Raw genomic sequence first — 26,024 nt, 5'->3', positions numbered from 1 at the left:
GTCATGCTTTCAGGAAGTGCCTTGTCAAGTGCTGCCCCCTTAGCAGCAGTGTAGAAATGTACGCCTCGCATCTCATCCCAGTACTGCCTGCAGAAAACCACTGACTAGTTATTCAGAGGAACATGGTCTACTTAAGTAGACCAATGAGCTCAATTTCTAGTAAGGCCATTCACCCCTCATGTTTTCCAGTCTCATCTTTTGCAAACAAATGGACCCTCAGGGAACAAAATTCTTTGTTTATTTGTTGCCAGTCCTGGGGCTTGGACTCAGGTCCTGAACACTGTCCCTGGCTTCTTTTTGCTCAAGGCTAGCATTCTACCACTTGAGCCACAGTGCCACTTCCAGCTTTTTTCTATATATGTGGTGCTGCGGAATTAAACTCAGGGTTTCATGTATACTAGGCGAGCACTTTACCACTAGGCCAAATTCCCAGCCCCAAAATTTCTTATTGTAAGCAATGAAATCAGACAAAGAACAACTCTGGAGTACATATGAAAAGAATATTAATTGTGTGTGTGTGTGTGTGTGTGTGTGTGTGTGTGTGTGTGTGTGGCATGATTAGAGAAGCTTTTCACTATATTTCAAATCCTTTTTTCAAACATGTTCTACAGTATTTTTTTAAGTAGGAAAGAGCAAAGGATGAATATCATTTTTGAAAAGTTTGGGGAAAAGATCAAGAACACAGAGCATGAGGAACAAGAATTGGATGCATTTAGGTGCACATAAATAAATCCTACTTCTTTTCTCACCAATGAGCTCATCCTGTAGGTATTTTTTAAATTTTAATTGTATTTTTATTACTTTAAGTAGTTATACAAAGGAATTGCCATTTAGCAATGCCATTTATGAACACAATGCTTCTTGGACAATGTCACCCCTTTTAGTATTCTCTCACCCTGTGGGTATTGTGGGGGAGAAGTTACAGACTCCATCCTAGCCACCAGGTCCTGGGCACAGCATGCTCACTTGTGGTGTTTGGCTGTTGTTCAGTGTTTCCTTGGGAGACTACACAGACACACAGAGTGTTTGTGGGTTCTGGACCTCCATATCATACCAAATCAGATTCAAAGTGCTTGTGGATGTTTATAATTGAGTATATCCAAGAACTCCTAGAATATGTTCCTTACACAAATCTCCTAAGAGACCCTGTCAGTACACTCTGGCACCATCCTGGGGTCTTTAATTTCATCAGCAGTACAGTACATGTCATCTCAGCAGATATGGGGCAATTTACTAATCCTTTTTCTCTTTGATAGATGTTTAGGGTTTGCTACATGTTTATTGTTTCCATTTAGTGCTGGGGAGATTTTGGATTGGGAAAAATTTGTCACTGAGGTTTTTCCTTTAAGTATTACTGTCTCCCCTCCCTCCACTTTCAGATCAGAGGCCTTGGGGCAGAAAGTAGGAGGTTCAAATTCCACTAGTCAGGTAGTAAGGTCTTAGGGAAGTGAGTGTCCAAGTGTAACCTTACACGGGGTACTTGTGAAAGCTACAGCCTCCTCAGCCTAGAAAGGTATGGTAGAACACAGAAGTATGGATTTTTGACAAATTTTAAATTCACTGTATATTCAAATTTTAGAATCACATCTTTTACATGCAGAAGTTAGATCTAAAATACATCAGGACATGATAAATTATACAGGACTCTAGGCATTCACACATAGTAAGGCCACATGAGGGTCCTCTTAAGGGAGGAACACAAAGACTCAATGCCTATGTGCATCTGGTCATATAGAACAATACTTATTGAAATCAACTCTAGGAAATGGAAACGAGAGATTTTTTTCTTTTCTGTATGTTTTGTTTGTTTATCTGTCTTTGGGAGCTAAAGTGGACACAGAAATGGAGGGACAAATGGTGAACAAATGCAGCAGTGGTACTCACTAGACACTATGTTGAAAATGAACTACACAACTTGTGGGAAGGCATGGGAGGGGAAAACTTGGAGAGAGCAAGGGAAGGGGTGACATTGTCCAAAAAGAAATGTACTCATTACCGGACTCATGGAAAGGTAACGTCATCCTTGTAGACCACCTTTATAGTAACAATAAACAGTTTTTTAAACATCTAAAATCAGTGATTTAGGCTTAAGAATTACTCACAATGGCCAAGATAAGGAATCCACTAAAAATGTCCTTCAACAGATGAATGGGTAAAGAAAATATGGTATATACATGATGGACTATTATTATAAATATTATAAATAAGAATGAAATGTGTCATTTGCAACATCACAGATAAATATAGGATTAGGGAGAGGATTAACAATTGACATTAATTTGTACATATGTAAGAGTAAACTTTGTTGTTGACAATAATACAGAATAGCTAGAGAAGAGCTCGAATGTTTCACAAGAGAGAAGTAATAAATGTTTGAAGTAATGGATGTACTAATTACCCTGATTTGATCTTATACAATATACACAGCCATCAAAACAACACATTGTACCCATAAATATTTTTATAATTATTGTATCAATTAAAGAAAAGTGAGAGGATGGGACAAAGAGAGAAGGAACAAGAGGAAGTGGGAGGAAGAAGGTTAAAAAGGCATGAAGGAGAAAGGAAGGGAAGGAGGAAGGAAGGGAGGGAGAGAGGGAGGAAGGAAAAAAGGAAGGAAAGAAGGAAGGATGGATGGATGGAAGGAAGAGCTATGGGTAAGTCCCCCAGCTTCACTGTTTTTGCAAGTGATGGGAGGCTCCTGTGTGCATTTAGAGAGGCTTGCTAAGAATGTGGGCAACAAATATATATCACATCCATTCTATCCCATTTGTTACCTTACATTAGCTTGGTACAGGGTAGCTTTTATTATTATCTAATCTAGGCAGAACTTCAATAATCTCAGAAGGCAACAGGCAAGAAATACTGTCACCCTGCTGCTCTGTCTCTGGCAAGGAAGCCATCACTCAGGGCCCTGGCAAGCCAGCCTGGAGCTGACAGATGATATGACAACACCATCACCAGTATAAAGGAGCAGAGGGGTTACGATTTTTAGGAGCCCTATTACAGATGTGAAATGGAAATTTAATGAGGAGGAGCTTGGCCCAAACACCTGAGCAATCAGTTTACAGCACAATGAAAAAAAATTGTGGTTTTCCTGAATATTGTGTATACATGTATTGGAACTAGGGGAGGGAAAGGGAATAACAAAATAAAGAGACAAAGGACAAAAAGGCAAACCAATGCAACAGCAATACTTACAAAACTGTATGGTGTAAACCAACTGTACAACTCATGTGGTGGGGGGGGAGGGAAATAGGAAGAGGGAGGCGGGGGAAAATGAGGGAGGAGGTAACAAGTTGGATGAGAAATGTACTCACTGCCTTATGTATGAAACTGAAACCCCTCTGTACTTCACTTTGACAATAAAGAAAAAAAATGCTGTGGCTTGTCTAGTCCCTGGTATCTTCCTGGAAGTAAAATAAACATAACTAAAATGTATTAAATTTAAATAATAGATGAGCTCCATGATCAAGTATCTATGGCTTAATATTTTTATAAAGGAGAAGACATAAGACTAAATACCAAAAAGAACTTACTCTCATTATATGCAGCTTATTCTCATTGTATTCTGGTCCATAGGCAACTGCAGAGTTAATTCTTGAAACACATTTCAGTACACACAGGTCTGTTTTACAGGACTCAACCATGACCAAGTACCCAAAATCCTCTGAGGTACGTGTATTACTATGAGACAAAATTTTCATGGAGAAAAGCTAAGGTCGGGCTTTGGATTTGATGAGCAGGACTGGATTTAGGACCAGAGGGCCTGAAGGCAGAGGCTTCATGCATCTATAATCAAGTCTGTATTTTCCCTTTGGTGTCAAGAAGACATAATGATTTCTTTCTCCTTTTTAACTAGTTCATGTTACTTTACATTGGTGTGTGCACACGCACGCGTGTGTGTATGTGTGTGTGTGGCTGTCTTTCTATGTGTGTCTGTGTGCTTGAGTGTGTGTGCATGTGTGTGGTTCTCTGTGGGTATGTCTATATGGCTGTCTCTGTATGTGATCCCCTGAGCCAGGTATTAATTCTCTCAGTCCACAAACCAGCAAAACAAAATGAAACAAAAGAGGGTGCAGGTGCTAAACTGGACCAGATTCTCACCTCTGCCCAGTATCCTGAGTAAGGCTTAGAACCAGGACTGTTGTTCCCAGAGTACAGGTCTGTTTGAGTACTACACTGCTTTAGTAAAACGAATTCTGCATGGCAAGCCTATAAGTAAGAAGGAAGGCTGCTAGCATTGCTGTGGACTCGCTGTGTGGCAGCTCTCCATGTTCAATCTTCACAATAGTCTTAGAAATGTATAGAAAAAGGGATGGAGAGCTGGGAATATGGCGTAATGGCAAGAGTGCTTGCCTCGTATACATGAAGCCCTGGGTTCGATTCCTCAGCACCACATATATAGAAAATGGCCAAAAGTGGAGCTGTGGCTCAAGTGGAAGAGTGCTAGCCTTGAGCAAAAAGAAGCTAGGGACAGAGCTCAAGTCCTGTGTTCATGGCCCAGGACTGGCCAAAAAAAAAAAAAAAAAAAGGGATGGAGAGGCAGCGAGATTGTGTGGATTGACCTTTTGCATCTATAATTGAACAAACATGTAAACAAGGGGCTGGGGATATGGCCTAGTGGCAAGAGCACTTTCCTCGTATACTTGAAGCCCTGGGTTCGATTCCCCAGCACCACATATACAGAAAATGGCCAGAAGTGGCGCTGTGACTCAAGTGGCAGAGTGCTAGCCTTGAGCAAAAAGAAGCCAGGGACAGTGCTCAGGCCCTGAGTCCAAGGCCCAGGACTGGCAAAAAAACAAACAAACAAACAAAAGAAACAACAACATGTAAACAGGAGAGACAATGCATTCAGTAAGAGTGGATTTGTATTCCATGGGGCCTGAAACTTTTGCAGTGGACATTAGGAGAGGCTTAGACAAATGGAGAATTCTGAGGGTGCACTTCAAAGCCCAGGTGTGGAATGCCTGCAGGAGGAACACAAAAGTGAGGTTGAGCTTCTTTGGCTGCAGGAGCAATCTAGCTCCTGCCACAGCTTACCATGTAAAACCTTCCCCTCCCCCATCTCTCTGTCTCTGTGTCACTCTGTGTCTCTCTATGTCTCTCTCTGTGTCTCTCTCTGTGTGACTCTGTCTTTCTTTCCTTTCCCTCTGTCTTTTATTAGGAGAAATAAAACCAGAGATAAGGGAATCCTGGGATAGCCTGCTGGGGAGGGGCTACATCTGCCTTGGCACCTGGTAAAAGGCTTTGTTGATTTCTGCTCAGCACCTCTCTGTTTTTCTGCCTCAACCATTTTAAGGACACACTGTCCTTATCTCCAGGTGTTAGCTCAGTACAGGGTTTGCAGGACGTGTTTTACAGAATGCAAAAGCAACTCTAATGTGGATTTACTGGCTACAGAGCTCTCCTGAAGGAAAGAGGTTTTGTTTGTAGAGACCATCAGAATGCCAGTTACCTTGAGCACAGAAAGAGAATGAACAATCTAGAACCTGAGACTAAGGAAAGAGAATAGTAATCTACACATCTTTTCCTTACAAGTACCTTTTGGTTCTGTAAGTGCCATCTGGAAACATACTTAAAGTTTCAAAGTTTTCTCCTATTTGCATGACACGGAGTCTACTAAATCTCCTTGAAGTTCTGCCCTCATCAGCTATTAAGAAGGATGGGAGTAAACTGGGTGTGGTGGCTCATGTCTATAATCCTAGCTACCTGAGAAGCCGAGATTGGGAGGATAGCATTTCAAAGTCAGCTTGAGAAAAAAAAAAGTTCATGACACCCCATCTCAACAGATAAAGCTGGGTGTGGTGGTACATGCCTGTTACCTCAGCTATATGAGAGGTGAGATCAGGAGGATCTCAGTTTCAGGACAGCCTGGCCAAAAAAGTAGTGGCATGTACCTGTTATCCCACTCCTGATGAGAAGTATACATAAGGAGAACTGACGTCCAGACAAAGCCAGGAAAAAAAAGTGACACCTATCTCAATAGCCAAAGCATATGGGGTTATAAAAGTATAGCTTAAGTGACAGAATGCCCACATAGCAAGTTCAAACCTAGAATTGCCAAATAAAATAACAATAATAATAATAATAATGCTTTGTGGTTAGATGCTTTCAAGGAGGGGGCCTCTGTGAGCCCACTCATCAAAGGAGCAATGGGCACATATCTTCATCCCCATCTTAACTTTTCTCTGAATGGATATGGGATATGACTACATAAATATAGTCTGGGAATAGTTTGCATACAAGAAAGATGAATGTAGAAAGGAAATTGTGACAATGATTCGTAATAACTTCCTTTTCCTGTATGTGTCATGGATGCTCTGTGTCCATGATGGATTTATGTATTCTAGCCCTTCCTGCTATACAATCTGCAGATCCAATTTAGGCATCCTTCCTAAACTGGCATATTGACTGTCCAAATACTGTGCCATTGGAAACTTGTTTCTGATTGCATCTCCTACTGGGACCGGCTACTCTCCCACATAACCACCCCCACAGCTAGAGACCAAACCTACATAGGCCCGTGGCCTACAATCCACTGCTAAGGAAAAGCTGACACAAACCACATGAACTTGGCATTTGCACAAGGCAGCTGCCTCTTATGGTGGACCAAGAGCTCTCTCTCTCTCTCTCCTGAGGATAAGAAGCTGCATGCTGGGTTAAGACAATTCATTTTTCTCCTCATTAGTCAGTGGAAATCTGCTTCATGGATCCATTTCCAAATGAACAATGTTATCACCAGATGTCAACTAAGCTCTCTTTTAGGTCCAACTTTTCCTTCATTTGGGGAAAAACACGAGTGCATGGAGCCAGCCAATTCACAGCTCCGTGGAATAACTTTTACTTTTTATATGGCAAAGATGCCTCCTATGGGCTGTATTTGAAGTTCTTGGAGGTTGTAGATCCTGTCCCACGAATGGTTTTGCCATCATCTGCCACAGAAGTGATGTTTTACAGAGCCAGTTGTGTTGTATCCATAGCATCTCCCCATCCCAGGCCTCCTGGACAAATCCAGGAGCTAGGAGAGCAATTTCAACAGGACCAGAATGCTTAGCAACCAGTTAAGCACAAACTAGATCCAAACATCAAGCAGTAAGCCCACAGCTGGTAGAAATGCACAGAGAATGGAGCTTTGAAATCAGAAGTTAATTTCTTGTGCTTCCTAAATGAAAAAAATTCTGATAGGTTTAAAAATAGATAGCTATGCAAGGTCTAGTAGCTTATAACTATAATCCTTAGCTACTAAAGAGGCTGAGATCTGTGGATCAAGGTCCTAAGCCAACCCAGGCAGAAAAGTCTGAAACTCTAATCTCCCATGAACCAACGAAATGCCAGAAGTAGAAATGTGGCTCAGGTGGTAGAGCACAAACATTGACCAAAAAAGCTGAGGGACAGCACTCAGACACTAAATTCAAGCCCCAGTACTGACACCAAAAAAGTTAAAATTAAAAAACAAAAAACTTGGTTCAGTGATTATCTCTAGTCCATTTAACTTATCTCCTTTAGATTTCAATTCTTTATCTCTTGTTTATTTTCTGTGTATATTGTTGTTTTGTGGTATATGGGGGAGTGGACCTCAGAACCTTACATATCTGGCAAATTAGATTCTTGACTGAAATAGAAAGGGCCAAGAGAAGACAGAGGACAGGTAAGGACAGGGTACATAAAGCGAGTCAACAAAACCATTTTGTCCAAATGAATGTTCAGACTTCTGATCTCAATTCTCTAAGTGGTTATTCTTTAAAATGCGACAATCCAAGCTCTCCAAATCTCTAACCTGATCTCCCAAACGGACTAATATTTAGCAACATCATCAAAACCACATTTGTTATCTGCAAATTGCAAGAGCTATTGTGCCTTGGCCCCTCCCAGTGCAGCTGACGCCAGGGCAGCACAGCTGTAATTAGCTCAGCACAGGAATGACGTTCAGTTCGTCTGTTTGTTATTATGCTCAGTGACATTTGATATTACAAGCTTGTTTTCAAGTGTCAGAATAAATATACACACTTGATTCCATACAGGTATTTTGTATGATACAAATTAGAATGGCATTTTCTTTTCCTTTCAAAATACCTCATGATAATAATGTGTTGGGGGGAGGGGGGGGTTGAATTGAAGAGGGCTGGGCTCTTGACCTAGATTTGATTTATAAGTGCCCTACACTATGAAATAACAAGGAAATTGGATCCAGAATGGGACACACTTCATACAGGGCTGCAAGGAAGGCTGTATGAATACTGATTCAAATCTCATAGGCATAATTAAGGTGAATGCTCTGCCACACAGGGAGCCATCTAATCTCACCCTCTAGGGCATTTCCTGAGTCCTCAAATGCATTTTATAAGACTCAGCATTCACTGAATTGTCAGAGCAAATGCAAGAGGAAGAATGAGCTGGTATACACAATGCTACTCCTTCCTATTGTATTGTTCTATTGGTTCCATCTTCCTCCCTTACCCTATGTTCTTAGAACCACAGGACCATAGGTAACACAGGAGAACCCAGCCACGTGGCCTTAATATTGCTCACCTCAAATTAGTGAGTGATACACACTAAAGGCATGTAAAATCAATTTAGTGGGCTAGTAATAGAATTGTTTTTTAAGGAAATAAGAGTGGGCTAGAGAATGTTAGCCTGGATTAGTCATTAGTAAGACTTCCGGAGAGTATGTATTGTTCTGCCAAACTCTCTCTCTCTCTCTCTGTGTGTGTGTGTGTGTGTGTGTGTGTGTGTGTGTGTGTGTGTGTATGCAGAGGTAAGAGTTCAGAGAAGGTGCTCTACAAAGTCCCTTCTGCCCTGAAATCTAGCAAGTTCAAGTCTTCCCATTCGGGTACAGCTATCAGATGTTTTAAGTCCCCCTATTTGAGAAATGAATCCAGATATAAGTGTCTCAGAAGCTCCTGCTGTATCACAAGTAAGGACTGGATTTTGGAAGGTTTTTTTTTTCCCCCAATGAATAGATCTTTGACAATAGCTTTGGCATTTCTTGAATCACTCAGCTTTCCCTGGCCCTGCCCTCTGGCAGGTGTCAAGAAAGGGGAACACATGTCTGAGTTTGGCTGGGGTGGATAGAGATGACTATGTCTCTCCTCCATTACTCTTTCACCTCTCCTTTCCTGGCTGGTACTCACTTCTTTTCCTGTGCTAGGACCTACTGATTTCAGTCACCAGGACCATTCATGATGGATAGATTTAAAATTGCTTCTTATCCCATGATCGGTAATTAGATGAGAGATTTGTTAAATTCCATCACATAATTGATGCTTTTAATGCAAAAGGCTCATTTTGCAAAGTTGGGGGTTGTTCTTGGCTTTCTGCTGTTATAAAAGAACAAGAGTCTTTATTTTAGAAACTGGGTCGATATATTGCCTCTGTTCTATGACTTACTTTGTGATCTTGGGCAGCAGAACCTGTCCAGATGCATTAGTAAGGTCAGATGAGGTCATGGCCAAGCAGTAAAAGAGTGTCTTTCTTACACCTACAAGGCACCTTATATATTGAAAAAAAATACATTGAAAAACTGTATATAAAACAGTTCTTTGTGGGGTTTTGTTTGTTTTGTGCTGATCCTGGGTCAGGACCTGAGTGCTGTCTCTGAGCTTGTTTTGCTCAAGACTACAGCACTCTACTACTTGAGTCACAGCTCTACTTCTAGTTTGCTTTTTTAGGGGGTGGGGGTTAATTGGATCTAAGTATCACTTGTGGAGGCTGACCCTGAACTGTGATCCTAAGATCTCAGCCCCCTGAGTAGCTAGGATTACAGGTGTGAGCCATCAGTGCCCAGTTGTTCTTTGTATTTTATACAGGTTGTATCCTCAAAAATCAGAATGCATTTTGCAGTTCTTCTGATTTAAAAGAAAGATTCCTTCCACAGATAAGAGCATTTCACTTTCTACTGGCTTCATTCTTGGAGCCAGCATTGTTGATTGAAAATAAAGATATTTTTAAAAGGAATATTCTAGATGAGTGGGGTTGGGAGAGATGATGGAGAACTATGGAAGGGATGATATTGATCAGGATGCATTGATTAAGGTATTGATCAAGCTGACATGTTGAATTGAAACCCCTTTGTATAACTATTTAAAGATAATTTTTAAAATTGAAGTTTTTCTTTAAAGGCAACAAAAGGTGTAGTCTCCAAACATTTTTTTTTTTTTTTGGCCAGTCCTGGGCCTTGGACTCAGGGCCTGAGCACTGTCCCTGGCTTCTTCCCGCTCAAGGCTAGCACTCTGCCTCTTGAGCCACAGCGCCGCTTCTGGCCGTTTTCTGTATATGTGGTGCTGGGGAATCGAACCTAGGGCCTCGTGTATCCGTGGCAGGCACTCTTGCCACTAGGCTATATCCCCAGCCCCGTCTCCAAACATTTTAATAGACATAATAGATGCAGCATGAAAGGCTTTCCATTTCCTAGTATCTTAAGCTGCATGTCCAGGTAAGGCTTTGACTTTTAAAATAGGTTAAGTATGTATTTGTTTTTTTGCCAGTCCTGGGGCTTGGACTCGGGGCCTGAGCACTATCCCTGACTTCTCTTCGCTCAAGGCTAACACTCTGCCACTTGAACCACAGTGCCACTTCTGGCTTTTTCTGCTTATGTGTGCTGAGGAATTGAACCCAGGGCTTCATGCATGCTAGACAAGCACTCTACCACTAAGCCACATTCCCTGCCCCTAGTATGTATATTTTTAAAAAGCAAGGTGAACCTTTCAAACTATATGATTGGTGGTTTAATAAGTAATATACTTCCTACTGCTACCTTTGTATCTAGTTATTATCTCTTAGTCTTAAGTAATGTGGCCAACTCAAAGAAAGCTATAAAGGGGACAGTAATGAACGGCTTCCTTAATATTAGCTCTCTGAGAGCAGGTGTCTGGGCCAGGCCCTGCCTAGGCCAGAATTTCTTAGCTTCATGGCCTGGTTTGTTCATGTGATTTCTTTGTGCTATCACTTTTATTGTCATCAAACAAGACCTATAAAAGACCTATGAAATATTTTCTAAAAAAGAGAGGAAAACAGACACACATATGAGCTGAAGTGCTCAAAGAAGCCCTGGCACATTATGAAGTAGAAAGAGTTGCTGGATGTTCGCAGGACAGGCTGATAGGTGACACAGGAGATGTTACCTGTGATGGTGACATTCCGACTATATAAGAAAAAACCATAATTTTTACACATGCAGAGTATGGCATGCAGAGGGTGGAATGACATGCTTTGGGTTCTTATATGTGACACCTTTCGGGAGTAGGTGAAAAATCTAAGAGCTTTTATTAAAAATACTCTACCTCCTTTTCCAGGTGTGGCCTGCCAGCCCCACGTATGTGTGCCAAGGAAGTAGGTATAAACGGGGTTGCTTGCAAGACTCAATAAATGTTCTGGCTAAAACTCCAGAACCATCTAAATGGCTATTGGAGGCAGGCAGTGGTTATACAAATAAGGTCACTTTATACGTACCATAATTTGGAAAACCCTCAAGCAAAATGAAATTAATTTTGAAAAATAAAACTAGCTGAGATTACAGGAATGAGCCACTACACCCAGTTTACACAATCTATTTTTTAAATATTTAAGCAATTGTACAAAGGGGTTTTACCTTAACAAGTCAGATTATAAGCACAATCATTTTGATCAATGCCACCCTTCTATTATTCTTCCCACAATCTACTTTTATTAGTACATATACACATGTGAAATAAACACAAAAAAATCTGGAAAGATACCTTCCTCATCCCTGAGTGTGCATGAGAAACTCAAGGGGAGTGAAAGCGAGACTCTTGTTTTTACTAATTTCTGCAATTGAACTTTTTACAAAGAGGGGGAATTTTTGTATCACATAACTAAAACACAAATAAATAAAAGAAAGTTGTTGGAACTGAGAGAGGAGGGAGGGAACAGGAATGGAGTGACCAGGGAAAATGGCCAACTCCAGAGCGGGATGTTCTCACAGCAAAAGAACTAGGGCGAGATGGATAACTCTTTAGTTTCATTGCTAAGGTCAGAATGAAGGCGGCTCCTCTGATGATCACAGGGAAAGTGGAGATGACCATGAACGTCACATGCCAAAGGGACATCCCTGTAATTTGTATTGTAATGAACGATTACCTTAGCACACTCATGTGCCAGGCATTCAACTGGCAAGTGCAGATGCTGGGCAGTTGACTTGAAATTACTCTGAGATGATGCTCTTTCCTATGTCATTGGAACAAACAAAATCCCTGTGACCAGAGCCTCCTTAGGGGAGGTCTGCATGCAGAGGGTCAGCACTGTAGCATTCAAAGTGCCCACATCTGTTTCATACACTGGATTTCATACCCTTCCTCTGGGGTCTTTTGTGTGAAGGCGGCCGGGCGGTGGGGGGGGGGGGGGGGGGCTCCCCTGAGCCTATCCTACCTTCCCGTTACAAGCCTACTGAAAAGAAATGTGGGATAGCCAAGATTTGTTCTCAGGCTCTTGAAGGCTGGGCTTCCTGTTCCTTTCTATGTGGCTTAGGTTTGTGGAGGAGAAAAATGGGTACCACAGAGGGTGTGGGAGAGTGGTGATTCTGAATTCAATGAGGATTTGAGGAATGAAATGCTATGCCCATCTCTAGCTCTGCTGGTACTTCTAAATTGGCTCCCAATACAAGCATCTTTTTCCTCCTTTGGTTAAAGGATTAAGAAGGTCCAGTTTTACTCCTATCAGTCCCTTTCTGTGGCACTGGACACAAAAAGGACATGAAAGAGAAGGAAGGGGAGGCTTTGCTCACTAGATTCTGCTTCACACAGCTTCCTTCAGCCTACACTATGGACCCCTGGTCACAGATTGGGTAAGAATGTGTCTGACAGGCTGGGTTTAAATGGGTGTTCAAAGGATTAGAAGTATAGCTCAAGTGGTAGAGAACCTGCCTATGAAGTGCAGGGGCCCTGAGTTCAATTCTCAGTAGTGCCAAACATCCAAAGCAAACCAATAGGTGTTCAAACCCTGATAGACTGCTGGAGATTTCAGACCTTTGGCATTGTAGAGGACAAGGGAGAAATGTAGCCTCCTTATTTTGCCTTTCAAGTTTGGTTTTGTGGATAAACAGTAGAACCAATGAAACACATTTTCCCATGTATTTTAAACGCTCTGCAGTGTAAGACCACTTTGATAAAAGCACAGCTCCTATTCTGTGGTAGACAGAATGATGGTTGAAATACACATGGTGGGGGAGGGGTGCTGGGGGGCTAAGAACCCACATTTTCAGCAAGCACCCTTGTTGATGTCATTGCTGAATTCTCTGAGAAATGCATTGTTTTAGGTTGTTATATGGAAATGAGGGTCTCATGGACCTTCCTGTCAGTGCTGGCTTTGAACCGTGATCCTCAGATTTCAGCCTCCTGAGAAACTCGGATCATAGGCCTGAGCCACCAGCGCCTGGATGAAATGCTGGGTTAATTAAAGCGACAGTGAGCCTAGGCTCAGATAGATTGTGGGCTTTAAAAAGTTGAGAAACTTTGGAAAAGGACTCTAGGATACTGCTGTGGTGAAGGGGCATGGAGGCTGCCTGCTGCTTGTGTCCTGGCCAGGACTCAGATCTGAGCTGGGCAGCACTGCTGGCCGGGCTGCAGCTGGCTCTGGACAGCGCTTCGGTGGCTGGGGGCAGGGGTGGAGGAGGGATGTTTTCCCTTGTCTCAAGTGGGCAGTGGAAGTAGTGAAAGCCTAAGTAAACTCTGACCGTTAGATAATGGGCCATTATAACTCTGGATGACTTCCTGAATGGCCTGGCTTTCTCATTTCCCATCTGGGGAGAAGAGAAATATTAGGATAGCATTGTGTGTAAATCATTCAGGCTTGGGTGAGAAGTAGAGAGAGCCAGGCTGTGTATGGGGGCAGGGTCCCAGCAGGGATGGAAGGCTTTGAAAGGGCAAATAAAAGAGAGAGAGAACTCCAAACCCTGGCTTCCTCATTGCCATTGGTCTTGCTCACTAGGAAAAGCTGCAGCCACTACTCAGCTGCCCCCTGCCACACCTTTCACTCTGCCTCTCAGGAAGGTCCAACCAGGGAGACGTGCCTGCTGGCCTGGGGGTCACTCCCGAGCTGGAGTCCAGCAGCACAGAAGCCCATGTGAGCAGAGCATAAAATGAGCAAAGCAAAGGAGAGCCAAGGCAGAGTCATAAAAGAATGGAAAAAAAAAGAAGACGAAGAAAAAAAGTCATCCTGCCGCCATACTAAAACAGAAAACTTTGCTATAGTTGGGTTGATTCCAAGGTGCTGCCAGGAAAGCATTGGCTCCACAGAAAAGCCACAGCTTCACTTTTTCCCAGATTCAAATGATATATCTCTTCAATGTTCCCTTCCCCCCCCCCTTCAATGTAAGCAAAATAATCTCACAGACTTTTTGGTTTCCAGCTTAAATCCTTACTTAGAAAGTATAAGACTCACTCTGGGTTGGAAGGCAATTCCCTCATTCCACCCTGAACAGCTTTGTGAAGAGATCAAATCATTTGATTTATGGGGGCCTCATTTTCTTCTCTATTAAAAATAGAGATATTGTAGGCAGGTGCTACTGGCTCCTGTCTGTAATCCTTGCTATTTAGGAGGCTGAGCTCTGAGGATCACAGGTTGAAAATAGTCTAGACAAGAAAGTACGTGAGACTCTAATCTCCAATTAACCACCAAAAAGCTGAAAGAAGAGATGTGGCTCAAGTGGAAGAGTGCCACATTTAGGTAAACAAGCTGAGGAACAGTACTCAGTCCCTGAAGTTCAAGTCCCAGTACTGGCATGCATGCACACACACAAGTAAATAAACAAGTGGAGCTACTCAGTGGGAAAATGTGAGGTGATGCAGAAATTAGAGAATTCATTAAAACAATACCTTGCACAGGGCCTGCCTGATACACAGAAAGCATGTGACCGATCATACCTACTATAATGCTGTTAAGTAATTTAAACTATGTTTGAGCCAAAGAATGTCTGCTAGAAAATTGGGGTCGGGAAGAGTGATCCTGTCTAAATCATGGCTGTGACAAACACAGAGTAGTTTGATTAGTGGCTGACACACAGAACAAATGTACAAGAGCTCAAAATCTACTTCTGTCAGTTTCTCAGTTAGGGACATTATTATGCCCTATTTCCTTATTTTCGAAAATAGCTAAGGTGAGAATTAGTTGGTTGGCACAGCGTGTGCCAGCAGATAGGACACACCCATTGAAAGTTGGGTACTCCTCTGCCCTGATTCTCACACATTTCTGATTTAAATGTGTAGCCCCAAACCACTGTAATTGTAAATGTTTAAGGTTCAAAAAACTGTTTTTCTTTTTTGTGCCAGTACTAGGCTTGAATTTTCAGCCTAACCACTGTCACTTACTTTTCTGATCAAGACACCACTGTACTTTGTGTGTGTGTGTGTGTGGTTAATTGGAGAAGAGTCTCATGGACTTTTCTGCCAAGGCTGGCTTTGAACTAGGATCCTCAGATCTTAAGATTGCAGGTGGGAGCCACCAGTGTCTGGCTTTGTGTTCAAGGATTCTTATCCAGGTATTTCAGCAATAATTTTCAGAAAGGAGAAATATGACTATGTTGCACAGACCATGTGCATCATCCTTTATATTATTAGATTTTCAGAAATACTCTTTTTTTCAAATTTTTATTATCAAACTGATGTACAGAGAGGTTCAGGAATACTCTTAAGAAATAAAATCCTCATTAGTAGATAACAAAACTATACTGGTAAGACAGAAAGAATGTCAAGAGATCAGAAAATGCATAGCAGACCAGCCATTTGAAAGCAGCCAGTGTTAATTTAACCCCAGAGTCAATAAGTCTTCCATTCCTCCATGCTCAATCCCTGGAAAAGACAGATGCATAGAGAGAAACTAAAGAATACTGGGAATGACACTGAGATTTTGCAAAATTCAAAGGATTTACACCAGTGCAGTAGAAAGGGCACAGCTGCCTAATACTGTAAGCACCATACAACTAATGATATGGTTGTTAACAATATCAATTTGATGGATACCCTTAACATTCTTTAAGTATAAAATGCCTATGGAAATGGTTTTATTCTAGGTAGGATAACTACTGTCTATTTAGGTGCTGAACATCTCTGGGGGATTCCCATGCCCTATTTGATGGTTGAGAGACATAGGCAAGGAAGGTGATACATTCCAGAGATTTGAGCCTCTTTCTAATGAATCATTCCAATGAAACTGTGCCTTTTTCCTGGGTATTCTCTATTGACTATTCACATTGTGCCTGGCTGCTGAAGGGCATGGGAGTAGGTTCCTCTGGTGTTAGACATGTGATGCTACTGGAGACCCTAGAGAGAGAGCAGCGAATGGGCACCAGAAGGCTGGATGGGTACCTAAGGAGGGCTCACCATTTCTCTCCAGAAGGTCAAAAACCAATACCTCAAATTCCCTTTCCCAAAAGGACTCCTCCAGATACCTGAAGATAACTTCTAGAACCCATTGAAGTTTGGATCTTAAATAGCTAAAATCCTACTGGCGACCTGTGGTGCTCTTGGGAAGTGTAGGTTATTATTGGAAATGAGGCCTAGTGAGAGAGAGTTATGTCATTGGAGATGTGCCTTTGAAAAGAAGATTGAGACCCCCTGATCCATTCAGTTTTCTCCCTTGGTTTCCAGGGCGCTAACATGCTCCCATCATGATGTGATATACTTCTTTGACAAGGACTCAACCAACCATGGACTGAGAACTATCGCATTATAAGCCAAAATAAACCTTCCCTCCCTTTGATATTGTATGGGTGGGGCTGTAAGGTCAAGGGGAGGGAGGTAGATGAATGAAGAGAGGAAGGATGGTATAATGCAATCATAATATCAAGTGTAGATATGTGAAAAGGGAAAATTGAGGGGATGGATGGGGCTGGGACAGATGGGGGAGAATGATGAAAGAGATGACACTGATCAAGATGCATTGTTCTCATAAAATGACATATTGAGTTGAAATTCCTTTGTACAACAAGAATAATAGTAACAAACAAATCTTTCCTCCTTTAAATGGATTTTTTTCAGATATGGCACAATAGTGATGGAAAACTGACACATAAAGCCCTTTAGTAAATATCTCCAGTTCATCTTCACTTGTTACTAAAACTTTGCCCAAGTGCCTTCCCCATGCTCTAGAAATCGCTGCAGAAATCTCTGCTCAGTGAAATGTTGGAACTAACTTCTAATCCACAGAAGCTTTTCAAGCTTTATATCTTTTATCTCATAATCCAACGTGACCCAAATGCATGATAGATACTACTCCTATAATTAGGTGATATCAAAAAGCTAAAGTTTTGCAAGTATAATGAAGGTCCTAAATTGGTTGGTTTTGAGTTCATGAGAAAGGAAATTATCCTAGCTGGGCCTGACTTGATTAAGTGAAAGCACATCAACAATGGACTGAGCATCTCTGAGAGGAGGGAGGGAGATATGCCCCTGTTGATCATGAAGAGGCAACTGGACATGCTGTGAACTTTACTTAGTGAGCCAGCCCTCAATTGTACAGCCTTTAGATTCTACCAAAGAAAACTCGAAGGAGCTTGGAGGACAGCCAAAAGCTCCAGATGAGAGCATATCACAATTATAGCCTCTGTTTGGCACACTTGAGACTTTTCTCACAATGCATTCAGTCAAGATGGTATCCATCAGAGGGGTCTAGATAGTTGCCATAAAGGAATGCATCTGTTATGGGCTCTCTGGACTGTGGGAGGCCGGTTATAGAGGGTGTCACAGGGAGCATACCAAAAAAAGTCCTTTCTGGAGGTCAAAATTGATCTGTTGTCTGTTCTAGAAACTGCTAAAGGAAGAAAGCCTGATACTTTAAATCTTGTTAGAAATCAGTTTCAGGCTGTTTATTGAGAAACGCTAGAGACCTTGCCTTGGTTAATACTACTCAAATAAAAGTCTCCACGAAGGAGTACATATGTTTTTTAAGTGTTATGCGACGAATTGTTTCCATAAGATTCATCGAAGTCCTAGCCTCTGATATCTTATTTGCAACAAGGGTCTTTGAAGATACAGTTAAGGAATAATGATGTCATATTAGATTAAAGTGGACTTGGTAACTAGTGTCTTTCTAAGGAGAGCTCTGGACACAGATAGGCAGAGAGAATGCCATATGAGGACATGGAGACAGGCAGACACCAAGAGAAGGAGGGGAAGGCCAGTACACGGAAGGCGGAGCAAGGTCTAATGCATCTGTAAGTCTGAGAACTAGCAACTGGAAAATCTGGAAGGATCCTACCCCACAGGCCTCTGAGAAAACGTGGCCCCACTGGTGCTTTGATTTTGGACTTACGGGGTCCAGAGCTGTCAGATAATAAATTTCTGATGTTGTTGTAACTAGTTATACCAGCCTCAATGAATGAAACACTATGGTGGCCCTGAGCCCAGGTTCCAAGAAGAATCCTAAGAGAGGTTCAGTGGAGTTGAGAACCTGATGTCCAGGGTCAAGTGGTCTATGTTGCATGTTGAGGGAATGGCAGTCACAGGATGAGAAAAATAAAATCTTGGAAACAATCCTTAGGAAACAGGAAGAAAAACATCCTTGTTTCAGTCTTAGCAAATACTTGCAGCAGCAATCTATACTTCTTTGCTCTTGTGAGTGTTTCTACAGCTAAGCATTAATTTAAGAGCCACCAGATGAGTTCATTTTTTTAATCATTTTCTTCTTTCTTAAAACTAATTTTTACATTAACAATCATTAATAATTGCAGAAATGAACTGATAATTCTGTAAATACATACAGTATATTTTCAACAAGTCTACTCCTCCATTATATTTCAAGACTCCTCTCTTCCTCCTATTTTCAAATATTAGGTTTACTGAACTGTTTTCATGTATATATGCATGTTTACATAACGTACTTTGTGGGTTTGTTTGTTTTTTTTTTTGCCAGTCCTGGGCCTTGGACTCAGGGCCTGAGCACTGTCCCTGGCTTCTTTTTGCTCAAGGCTAGCACTCTGCCACTTGAGCCACAGCGCCACTTCTGGCCATTTTCTATATATGTGGTGCTGGGGAATCGAACTCAGGGCTTCATGTATAAGAGGCAAGCACTCTTGCCACTAGGCCATACTCCCAGCCCCACATAACGTACTTTGTATAACCTCCTTTAATCCTCAGCTCAGTATCCTTCCTCCTCCTCCCTGCCTTCAGATCTTCCAACAGACCTTCTTTTACATTCATGTCATATTATCAATATCCTAATTCCATTATATTCATCATTTTAGGTTAACATATGGTAGTTGGCTTTTTGAGGTTGGCTTATGTTGTTCAAGCATGTTAATCTCCAGTTCTATCCCCTTTCTCTTTTCTTTATGGCTACAATACTTCATGGTGTGTGTGTGTGTGTGTGTGTGTGTGTGTGTGTGTGTGTGTAATTATTTATTTTAAAGAAACTATTTCTGGATAAATTATAGAAGGAAACAAAAAGAAAACAAAGATGTTTATGAAAAATGGCATGCAGAAGAGGAAAAAGAAAAATCCTAAGGTTATATATTTTCTATGGATGTTTGAGATTCAAAAACTCCTTTCTACTAATTGAGACATCCAGAAAAACTAAAGTTACTGACAGTTTTACCACATGAATACAAGGAAGCTGAAACATGTTTGCTGGAGAGAGGTTGGGATTAAGAGGAGGGAGGCAGATGTGGTGGATGAATATAGTTATAATATTCAGTGTACATATGTGAAAATGGACTCAACAATCTGAGAAGGGTGGGGCCGGGATAAATGGGGGAGAAAATCACTGATCAAGACACATTCCACTTACAAACTGACATGTTGAATTAAAATCTTTTTGTATAATTACTTAAACAATCAAATAACATAAGTAAGAAATATCCAAGCTCCTTTACATATCTCACTTTTACTTTTTTGTCAGTCATAGGGCTTGAACTCAGGGCTTAGGCACTGTGTCTGAGCTTTTGTGCTCAAGGCTAGTGCTCTACCATTTTGAGCAACAGTTTCACTTTCAGTTTTCTGGTGGTTAATTGGAGATAAGAGTCTCATGGACTTTCCTGCCCCAGCTGGCTTTGAACCAAGATTCTCAAATCTCAGCTTCCTGAGTCAATAGGATTACAGGCATGAGCCACCAATACCCAGAAAATTTTCTTATATGGACTGCCACTCTGTTAGCTTGGGTTAATTACACATCTACTGTGGCTTCTGTGGCCTGCTATGTAGCAAGGAAGGAAAGCACTAGACTGAGATTTCAAGCTGTGAGTCTTGACCCCACAGTGTGTTGGAAAATGATTACAGTAGGTACAAACCAGTCAGCATAACAAAGAGAAAAGTAAATAAAATTGAATAAAAGAAAATAAATGACATCAGAATGCCATACTGGAGGCAGGATTATGCAGTGAAACCTTACATGGGGCTATATGAGTTATGTCAGGGTATTAAAATACATTTCTTTTATTGATAAGCCTTAACAAATATTTGAAAGCCATTAAGCTAGAACCTTTACACTGCCAACTTCAGGAGCCTATAACTAACTCCAGAATCTCTTATAGAATAAGCTAGAACAACATTAATAAACTGTTCTAGAGAGGAACAAAGCTGTCATTTGTTTTTAAAGGAGTACTACTTCCAATTGATGTCTTGGCCCACTCTCCTCTGAGTAGGCCAAGGAGTTATGCAGAATCTTTTAGTTCAGGGCCAGTGGGTAATTCATACTGCCTGCTTCCTAGGGAAAAGTGGGAGTTGTATGTTGCTAATGGCAACATCTAGGGGGAAGAATTCAGCACTGTTTCCACCTCTGCAAGATCATAGATTTCAGAGGACAGGCCAGCTCCAGGGTCTTGGGCTCCTGTGTGGCTGTATCACACTTTAGGTCCTGGTCTTTGTCTGGAGTCAGCAGTACTCTCCTGCACACAGGAAAGGTAGAGCAATCATAGACAAGCTTTCATCCTTTCAACAGTATGAATAATCCAGAAGACTCACACCTCGCTCTCAGCACAGCAGTCTCCGGCAGCTGGCAGTGGATGAGGAAGGAGAATGTTCACACAATCCAGCATCTCGTGAATAGGTCTCTGGGTGCAGACTATATCAAAAGATTGTATTGCTTTGCTGCCAGAAGTCCACAATCAATAACTGCCTGGTTAATCATTTCCACTCCCTATCGCACAGAACCCTGACAAAAGTACATGGCAAAACGCTTTCTATTCAACAAAATTGCTGTTGTTTGTCCACGAGTGAATGTGCTACCTGTGGAAATGTCTCATAGCACACATGTGGCAACCATGTGGACTTCTTAGGCATTTACAACTCAGGGCTGAATGATCCATCTTTCACTGCACATATTTCAAGGCTGTTCTAGTGTAGGTGGTGACGCAGGAGCTTGGTCATTATGAGGGCACTCAGCCTCCTGATAAATGATTGATGTCACTGGCTGACTCCTGGGGCCTAGTGGAGTTTGGATGACTGGCCCATGTCTGTTCTTATCAGGTGGATGTTTTAGTGACTGCCATTTCTTTTATCTTATTTTATTTTTAAGTAACCAGATACTGTATACATTTATGGCATAGAACCTGAGGTTTTGAATATGTGTACATAAACTTTGGAATTGTTAAATCCAGCTAATTAACATAGCCATTACCTCACATACCTTTACACTTTGGAGGAGTAAAGAGCTCATAGACTCTAGTGGTAATTGGAATATACAACATCTTGTTATTAACCATGATGTAGTGAAGATTTCTTAAACCCTGTTCTCCTGTTGAACTAAAATTTTGTGTCCTGAGAAAATATCTCAGTGCTATATCCCTTCCTCTGCCTAAAGGCCCTGGTAACCATCCTTCCACTGTCTGCTTCTGTAATGTCATATATATATATGTATATATACACATATGTATATATATGCACACACATAAATGTATAGAACTATATATGCATGTATAAATATATATAGAACTATATATTAATATATAAATGCATATTTATATACATTTTAAGTTCCACATACAAGTAAAATTAGATAGTTCTTATCTTTCTGCACCTGGATTACTTCAGTTATAATGGCCTCAGGTTCATCCACATTGTCACAAGTGACAGCGTTTCTTTCTTTTTTAGTACAGTCTAGCATTCCATTCTATGCACTAATAGAATCTGTGATCAGGATAAACAATATGCAGTTCCCAGTATAGTTTAAATGGATCAAAATCATGTTGAAATTAAATCCCCACTGTGAAATCCTAAAGGGTAGGTCCAGGTGGGTCATTTAAAAGGTGATTAGGCCTTCACTAATGAGTTGATGGTATATTAATGGATTAATGGGCTAATAGGTTATCTTGAGAGTGATACAAGCCAGTTGGTTTCTCTCTTGGACTGGCCCCTCTTTCTATGTGATATCATAGGGCTCTTCCACACTTCCTACCAGTAAAAGGCCCTCCCTAGAAGCAGGTTTTGACCTTGCCTCCCAGTCTCTGGAACCCCAAGATGAATAAACCTCTATTCTTTTTTTTCTTCTTTTGATCAGTCATGGGGCTTGGGGCTGGGGTGCTATCCCTGAGCTCTTTTGATTAAGGCTAGCACTCTACCATTTTGAGCACCACTTCTAGTTCTCTGGTGATTAATTGGAGATAAGAGCCTCATGGCCTTTCTTGCATGGGATGGCTTCAAAACAGGATCCTCAGATCTCATTCTCCTATGTAGTTAGAATTACAAGTATGAACTACTGGCATTTGGCCTAGTGCAATATTTTTAAAATCAACACTTCTTAATAAAGTCTGTGCTAGCAAAATATTACAATGTAAATGGCAAACAAGATCCATTGCCTGCCTCAGCTCTCTCTTGAATTCTGATCCTGAAGAGAAAAACTAATGGGGGAAAAGTGATGCGGGGGGTGGGGGGAAGGGAACCAAACATGATATGAAAGGAACAAATAGAATGTATACTCTGAACATCTCCAGTTTCTTTTTGTAAATAATTTTTCCCACATTCAACACACACACACACACACACACACACACACACACACACAGTTCCACTCAAGTTCCTTTCATTTTCAACAGTTAAAAACCCTTATGTCATCTGCATAAGCCAAGCCTATCTAGAATACTTCTTCCAGTAACTCTGACTCATCCTCCCACACTCTACCTCCTCTCCTTGCCTCTCATCTGAAGGTCCTCTAAGGGATGCTTTTCCCCCCTCCTACCCCTAAATCCTGGGGATCATGGTCCCTGTCTTTAACAGAAATGCATACCTACACATGTGGCCTCTCAGAAAGATGATTCCACCTTCTCTTCATCCTTTGAAAACAGTGACATAAGTGCACTTCTGGGATCTTGGGGTGATGAAGGGCAGGAGGCTGGTCCTACCATAATCTATCCCAGAAACATGCATACACTGGACAGGTGTATGGCTAATAAATAAAGAAGTATAGTTCTCATTCTCTCTTCTTGACTGCTCTACAGAGAAGAAGCAGGAGGTGGAACTGTATATGCCATCCAGATACTTTGTGTTGGGCCCCTGAATCCCATCTCATCAAAATCCCTTGGCTCTTCCAAGCACAGCACCAGGTTAAGAACTCCTGAAGAATATAAGCTTTTACCAAGATTGACATGTCCCCTCTCACTAGCCTGGAGTGGAAGTTACTTAATCCATCACAGTCATCAACTATACTACACTGTGTCTGTGGTTCCCCAACTGACAGAATGTATTATATGTGAGAAAAGACTCACTCATTTCCACAGAGTGTCCAATCTGAAGGAGAATTAGGAAGTGAGCCTCTGTTTCCCTAAGTATTATTTGAGTGAGTATAACCAGTATGTATTCTCTACCAATAAGAAAAGTAAAGTGGGGGCTGGGAATATGGCTTAGTGGTACAGTGCTTGCCTTGCATGCATGAAGCCCTGGGTTGGATTCCTCAGCACCACATAAACAGAAAAAGCTGGAAGTGGCACTGAGGCTCAAGAGGTAGAGTGCTAGCCTTAAGCAAAAGAAAGCAGGGGCAGTGCTTAGGTCCTGAGTCCAAGCCCCAAGATTGGCAAAAAAAGAAAAAAAAGAAAAGAAAAGTGAAAAAGCATATTTTTTTCCCTAAGTGGTCTTGATGCCTCTGGACACAGTACTATAGCCTTTAGTTTGGCAGTAAAGAAGGAACTTTTGCTTCCTGTGGTTGTACCTACACTATCTCTGTATCTTCTCTGAGTATATTGGAAACCGGGTATACTGGTATTAGAACTAGAAAATTGGAAGGGAATATCAAAATTGAGAGACACAGGGTAAAAAAAGACAAACAACTACAAAAGCAATACTTGCAAAACTGTTTGGTGTAAATGAACTGAACAACTGAACAACTCATGGGGGGGGGGAAGGAAAAGCGGGAGGGGGGAATGAGGGAGGAGGTAACAGTACAAGAAATGTATCCAATGCCTAATGTATGAAACTGTAACCTCTCTGTAATTCAGTTTGATAATAAAAAAGAATAAAATAAAAAAGAAGGAACTTTTGAGCTTTGTCATATGGGGGAAACTATGAATACTGAGGAGAGGGTGAGCAGCCCTCATTCCCACAGTTCTCACCCTGTTTTCCCTTCTTTCCCACATACCCACATTCAGAAAGTTAAAAAAAAAAATCCAAGGGTAGAATAACATCACAAATCGGGGCAGGATAAACACTCCAAAGTTTCTACCTAGCCACAAAGAACACAGCCATTCACACACATTATTCTGGACTGTTCCTGGCCCCTGGTGTACTTTATCCTAAGAGGCCTGGTCTGTCTCCTCCCCCTTCCACACCCACAGTGTCACTGGTTCGTGGAGATAGTGCTTAACTGGAGGAACAGTACAGTTGAGCAAAGCTTTACTACCTAAACAAAACAGAGGCAGCATGGCGTCTCAGACCCACTCTCCAGTTCCAGGTCAGGCTACAACATCCGTTTTTTGCAACTGCCATAGGGTGAAAGAAAAACCAGGCCTGCGCTGGGAAAGTCACTCACTTCTGGGAACTTTCCCTAGGAGCATTTGCCCAACTCCAGCACCAGAGTTTCTGCAGCCCAGCAGACTACTGCTGGCCTCTCCCGAGGAACCTTGGCACTCTTGTACTTGCGTATTTTCCAATTTTCTGCCAGGTCTGCATCTTCTAGTGTATGAACAGCCGCTCTTTCCCTGATTTCCCTGTGTCGATTTCACTGAGGAGAACACATTTCTGTCATTTAGTCACATCAAAATCATTTGGGAAGAAATTAAATGAGAAAGTGTGAGGTTTTGCAGACAAACACACTACACAGGCATAGTCTTACCAGACAGAGAAACAAAGATAGAACAGTTTTTATTTAACTTTCAATGCAAATGACAAGACTACAATGAAACATTTAGGGAGATAAAAGTTCTACAATTGATAGTACATTAACTATTTAGTTAGCTACTATTTTAGCCACAGAAGAAAATAATTTCACAGCTTCAAGATATTTTCCCCTCAAATCTTACAAAAAATGATGATCAAGAGTTCCTCTGTGCTTGAAATTATAGGCTTGACACAAATCTACTACAGAAAATTATGACCCCAACTCCCACACTTTACCTGGATTAACCAACAATGAAGGCTGACCCAAATACCACTTTTGGAATCTTACATTTTATTAGCAACTAATGGATTGTAGCAGAGACATTTCCACACATGTATCCCAATCAACTTTACCCCTTCTATTATGTTCTCCTATCCCGTTTTGTCTTCTTAAAATAATCACAACAGCTTTCCTTGTTCTCTTTTCATGCATGCAAACAAATGATGTAGTCCATATTCATTTTCATTCACCTAGGTAGGTAAACACCTACCATATTTCCTGTTTTACTTTTCTACCATTCTTTTTTTTAGTGTGTATTAATTTCACTAAGAGGTTTTGCTATGGTATTTCAGACATACATGTATTATGCTTTGCTCAGAACCAATCTTTCAATTTCTTTCTGTTATACCACACTTCCTAAATCTCCTAAATCTCCTGAGATCTTGTAGGATGTTTTCATACATAGTTGCCCTGTATTTTCAAAGTTATTAGTTTACATTGGCACCAAAGTGGATTTTGGGTAACTTCCATTCTGCTTTTCTGTGTCCTACCAA

The 26,024-nt window shown here is 41.3% G+C and overlaps 1 protein-coding gene and 1 long non-coding RNA gene across 4 annotated transcripts in view; one reads left to right on the top strand and one right to left on the bottom strand.

Moving 5' to 3' along the window:
* Egfr (epidermal growth factor receptor) overlaps positions 1-26,024 on the bottom strand; it is a 196,663-nt gene that overhangs the window by 113,739 nt on the left and 56,900 nt on the right. The window lies entirely within an intron of this gene.
* On the top strand, positions 4,846-6,722 carry LOC125346758. The gene is made up of 2 exons (XR_007210026.1): positions 4,846-5,124; positions 6,620-6,722. It is a non-coding gene; the product is annotated as an uncharacterized LOC125346758 (long non-coding RNA).

Source organism: Perognathus longimembris, chromosome 2, assembly GCF_023159225.1.
Source record: "Perognathus longimembris pacificus isolate PPM17 chromosome 2, ASM2315922v1, whole genome shotgun sequence".
Lineage (NCBI taxonomy): Eukaryota > Metazoa > Chordata > Mammalia > Rodentia > Heteromyidae > Perognathus > Perognathus longimembris.
The sequence above is the reverse complement of the archived record's forward strand: the minus strand, read 5'-3'. Positions and strand labels throughout refer to the sequence as shown.